At 37.8% G+C, this 5,673-nt stretch overlaps 1 long non-coding RNA gene across 2 annotated transcripts in view; it reads left to right on the plus strand.

Annotated features, from left to right (window-relative positions):
- LOC110369463 overlaps positions 1-5,048 on the plus strand; it is a 10,801-nt gene extending 5,753 nt beyond the window's left edge. Inside the window, exons 2-3 of one of the 2 annotated variants that reach the window (XR_002429076.2) lie at positions 3,910-4,028; positions 4,454-5,048. This is a non-coding gene — a long non-coding RNA (uncharacterized LOC110369463). Of the gene's footprint in view, positions 1-3,895; positions 4,029-4,453 lie in introns of both variants that reach the window. The other variant, XR_002429077.2, reaches the window with a different exon arrangement.
- Positions 5,049-5,673: the final 625 nt, after the last annotated feature.

Below are 5,673 nucleotides of genomic sequence, written 5' to 3' on the forward strand. Positions count from 1 at the left end.
AAAAAAAAGGAAAAAATCCCTACTCTTACAAGCAATCCACTGATTGTATCAGCTTTCGGCCATGTGGGGTCCCGCAGGGACCCTGAGGAGCTTCTCATTTGGGCTCCTGCTTTGTTTTCGGCTGTCTTTGGTATGCTTTCATGGTGTCCATTAGGCAGCATGGCCAGCCGCAGTGGTGCTTGTTGATGCTGAGCATCAGATTAAAAAAACAACATGGAATCCTGCGGGGAAGCCTGAAAGAGGAAAAGTTTTGATGAAAACGGGGAGAGGGAACTGTGTCGGTTAACTGCTGTAACTGGTCTCCCAGGCCCCCGCCACCTCCCCCCCCCCCTCATCCCCCCAAACCTTGTTCTTCCTCTCCATCCACCATGTGCATCATGCAAAGGTCAGCCGTTGGAGCAGTTTCGAGAAGCGAAGCCTTGCAGCTCTTGCTCCATTTGCCGTTTGTTACCATCGTCCTGCATCATCTGTTGTTCCTGCCGAGACAAGAATGTTCTGTTCTTTCTTTCTCTTTGGGATTCAAATTCCCATTTGTTACTCTCACATGCGCTTTCTAAATAATAATTAAACAAACAACAGCGGTGGAAAAGGTTATAATCAATAACCGTTAGGCAAAGGAGGACAAAAGTCTCCCTCTGTTCAGCTGATGGTTAAGTTGGGTTACCATATAGAAAAATTAAACATGAAACCATCAAATCGGACCACAGAACTGAAACAAACTGAAGTACACTATACATTTACAGCTGTAACACTTCTATGGAAAAATACAAAATATGCTATTTTACCTACTTCTACATGTGTGTCGTTCTTAATCAGGCTGGAATCGACTAGATTTTAAAGATGATGTGGATCTTTCTGCTTCTCATAACCACACTAGTTTTCTTTCAGCGCACATAAAAGATTCAGCTCATGAATCCTCTCAGTGAGGTCCAGAATTACACATTGGGATCCTTAAGTTGGACATTAGTTTTATCCAATGTCTCTGATTTTCCAGCATTTGAGCAAAAATCCCTTTCGCTATTTTGTTACACCTTGTCACTATTCCTGGCGCTGTGGATATTTTTGATCAGAGGCTAAAGGCATAAAAATTGTGGCAATTTAGGGTCCTTTGGAGTTTTTGATGTCTCTTTAGATGGCTCAAGGAATCCCACAGGGTTTCATGTGGGACACATTGCTCTTTCAATATTTATGAATATCTTTAGGAATTAGGTCATTAAATTAAACGTTGAAAGAGCAGTATTTTTATTTGTGGTCAAAAGTTCAACATACTCTGTGTAAAAATTTTCGGCTCCTTATAGCAGACACAATAAACAAAGTTTTTCAATTCTAACATTTTTTTTAGAGACTGAACAAACGAGTAAACCTATATTAATTTATTTACAAGTTATTCTCTTTACATTCTTTTACAACGCAGAAAAGGTCAGTTTTTCTACACTTTACCAGACAGTGTCTATGTCGTTCAGTGCTAAAGTTAGAAGTGTTCAACATCTCTGTGTCACTATTTATAATCACAGCATTTTAGTGAAAAACAGGCGTTCCGCATCCTTTACAAAAAAATGCATTTTTCTAAACGCATCACCTCCTAAGCCTGATTGCTGCCTAATGATTTTCATCATAATCCTGCATGTTGTTGCGGTCCTTAAATCGCTCCTTGTTTTAGGTGGTGAAGAAATGTAATTAAATCAGACGGTTTGTCCATGAACAGCTGGAAAAATAAAAAAATAAACAGCTATTTAAAAACTATGGAACCCCAAGCAGTGAAATTAATGGTCCAAACTCAGTCAATTGGCTGACCCTGAATAGGATGAAGACAGCATAACAAACAGACTGATTAGCAGGCTCTTGTTGTGTGAGAACAAATAAAAAAACATGGGTGAATCCTCATGAAAGTTTAATTAAATGTACATGCTGATAAGCAACAGAGCTGGTGATTACTGGAGTGTCAACAAAAAAAAAAACAGAGTCCTTAGCTAAAAGCAATTAAAAAATCTGGGAAATAGTAAAGGAAAACCATGAGAAAAAAAAAACATGAGGATTACTTTTGAAGCAGTACCAACAATAAACAAACACATGGAATAACACATAGGAGAAGCAAATTTACAAACCACACAAACGGAAACAGAAGCAAAAATGAGAGGGAGTAAGGACAAAGAGTTAGAAACTTAAGTAAAATAAAATAAAATAAAACACTCAAAGACATGCAGAAAAACTGGAAAAAGATCAAGTCGTGTAAAACATTACTCTCAAATGTCAACTCCATTAATTTCATTTCTGACTTCTTCTCCATTTAGTCTGCAGTCAGTCATGAGAGATTGTCGCTCATACTGAGCTTGGTTCCAGTTGAGGGTTCTTCCTGTTGAAAGGCAGTGGTTCTTCTCCTCTGTTGTCTCTTGTTTGCACAGGGTGAGGGAGAGCATCACAGTACAGATTAAATGCAATCTGCTGGATTCCTTACATAGACAGCCTTTTACTTATTGTCATATATAATCATCTGACTCTGACTGTATTGTATTACACTTAGACTAAATTAGACTGCATGTAACTGACTCTAATTCTGAATACAACTTAATTGGATTGTTTTTATTAAAGTGAACTGAATTGAGTATGGGTACCCTAACATGAGCTCGGCTATGAACTAGCACTATACAGATAAACTGAAATGACACTTGCATTGGGGGAAACATCTCTAGATTACCTACCACTTTCACAACCAAAAGCTACTTTGTGTAGGAAAATTGTGCAGTGTGTCTGATGTCTAATAATTGCATTTTTTTCCACTAATCATTATCATTTCCATCTCGCTCCTGTCCCTCATCCTCCGCTCCCCTTTTTCAGCATCCCTGCCCTAAAAAAAACTCAGAAATGTATGTATTTAAAAATGTGTTTCTTGTACAATACAAAACCTTCTACAGTGAAATCAGTTAAATTATGAGTTATCAGTAACACCACGGCACCAGGATCGGTGACCTCAGTCTCAAATTAGATCCAAGGTTTACATCAAAATCAGAAACCAGAATGGTTTTCTTGTTTAAAAATGCCATATTACATTTTAAAATGCTTTCTAAATAGTTTATTCCAAGAAACAACAATCTTCTTTTTAAATCAGAACTTTTTGACCTCAAGACTTAGACATTTTCATCCATTTGATTGAAATACAACAAACGACAAAAAAAGCAAAAACAGAAGAAGGATTTCTAAAAACAAGAATGAATATTTACTATCAATCCTGAACAGTGAATTTTGAATATATACCCTGAAGATGTTATCTCAAACAATTTAAGATCCCTACTTAATGTTTGTGTTTTGGAAGCTAAGTGTTGTATTGCAACGGCATGGAAGAAAGAGTCAAAATGAGGAATCTCACAATGTCTTAAAGGGATGACTTTTTACTTTACCTTTGAGAAGATTAGTTATTTTATTAAGAAGGAGCTTGATGGATTTTGACCAATTTGGGATATTTTTTTTTACACTTGGTTAGTCCAAAATAACATTCATCTTGACATGTGGATTGAAGACCTGTTCTAAGGTCATTTGTAGAAACAACTGGCCTAAATGTTGGTCTGTTGGTAAGGCTGCCTTATTTAAATTTTTTGTTTCCCTTGTGCATGTTCTGTGTTTATATGTATAAGAACGGGTATGTTACTTTGCTCTCTTCTTGTTGTTATAAGTAAAGATATGTTCGAAAATATATAGGAATGAGTCTGAATATAATTTCCTTTTTGCCCTTCCAAGGGTTAAAGGCTTTGTCCGTAGGAGATTCCATACATTGTTTACAACCAGATCCTCCCCTATTAAAGTGTCTGATCAGTGGTGATCAATTAGAACCTGTTTTACAAAGCTACATCTTCACACAATCATCCTTTAACAAAAGGCCTAAATGTGATGAACAAAGTAGTGTTTCTCTTTCAGCCCTGCTGCTGTTGTCTCTCCTGCTTCGTCTGAGAGAAGGGACTTAATTAGAGTGAAAGTCGTGGAGGAAAGTCGCTAAAGCTGCGGCTCTCTCCTGCTTATCTGCAAGGTGTGAACAGGTATTTACTCCAGCTGGTTGAGACGCCACCAGAAACATTACCTTGCTAACGCCCGATTAGCGGCGGGGCTCTGTCGGCTCGCCTTCAGATCCGTCACTTGTGTTAATGTGGGGAGACAACCTAAAACTGTCCTGGTTCTCTGATCAAACAGAGGCCCCGTGGTTCGTTCATGGCAGCTGCTGCATGCTGAGCGTTCGGATCAGAGACTTTGGTTTTAAATAATTCAAATATCACCATATCATAAAGGAAATACTCGAAAAAAGCCAGTTGCTCAGTGTCTTTTAACTTCTGTTTTTGGCTCTTTTATGTCACATACTGACATTTTTGGCAATGTTCCTTTATGATTGGATTTGACTTTTTATATTGTGTAAATACGTGATTAATATTTTTAGGACTCATTTCCATCCGTTTCCTGATTTTCGCAGAGGCCAGTCCAGGATCTGTAGCCATTTCTTTATCTGCTGTACCTTCTGAAATATTATTTTTCCAATGTCTTGGTGACAAACACAAGCATATCCTTCAGAAAGATGTGGTCATGAAGACAACATGCTGTATGTTACTCTAAAATCTCTGCTGGACTTTTCCCACATCAACACTGTCACCACAGTGACAGAAAAAAGGAAAAAAAGAAAAAGAACCACAGGTGGAGAAATAAGCTTCAGCAAAGACACTGATGCAACTCCATTCTGTGGAAATCCAAAAGTTTAAAAATCAGTAACGGAGTATTCACTTAAACAGCTGTTTTATTTATTTTTCCCACCTTTTCAATTATTTATTGTGATTTTTTTTATGGCTACTTTAAATGGAAACAATATCTCTATTCCTTGAATATTATGTTTTACACAAAAAGTTGTTGTGCAATAATGATAGGGCATCATCACGTGTAAATACCTGCCATGTTGTTCTTTCTCTGCAAATAGTTGTATAATTTTTCTCAGTTATTCTTCCTATAGAACTTGTATTTGTTTATTTCTCATTATATATCCCTACATTTATTTATGTCTACTGTATGTTTGTCCGTGTAGCACCAAAGCACACCCCTATGTACAATATTGTACTATTGTGCAATAAAGCCCTTTCTGATTCTAATTCTGATCAGGTCCTTTAAATAATTTAGCATTTTGGAAACTGTTTTGGATCAGCTGCTTAACCCTTTTCCAAAGTCGTAGAACTGGATGCAAACACAGCTAATGACTGGTTGCAAATAAGGTAGGAAGGGGGCTCTGTGGTTTAAACTTACACATGTCAATACCCCCTTTGGCGGTGATTAAACCTCTCTTTGTCTCTGCCACATGTTTACCTCTTCACGTTACTGCTATGTGTATGTGCATTACCAAACAGATTTTTGATGCGTCTGTTGCTCTGTGTGTGTGTTACTATCAGGTTGTTGATGCGTCTCACTGCCTCTGGCCTTGAGGGGGACTATAGAAGCGTCTTTGCTTATCACTCTCTGTCAAAGTACTGTCTCACATAATGCCACTGGCTGGCTGCTGTTTTGTCCTCTAAACAAGTATTTGCATTCCCCCCACCACTTAAAAAAGACAAATTCTTTCATCCTAACACATTGCTTCATCACCTTATCTTGTGTGCTCATGTATAGGTTGAATAAAATAGGCCTGAGAATGGAGCTATGAGGAATCCCACA

The sequence above is a fragment of the Fundulus heteroclitus genome, unplaced genomic scaffold (assembly GCF_011125445.2).
Source record: "Fundulus heteroclitus isolate FHET01 unplaced genomic scaffold, MU-UCD_Fhet_4.1 scaffold_51, whole genome shotgun sequence".
NCBI lineage: Eukaryota > Metazoa > Chordata > Actinopteri > Cyprinodontiformes > Fundulidae > Fundulus > Fundulus heteroclitus.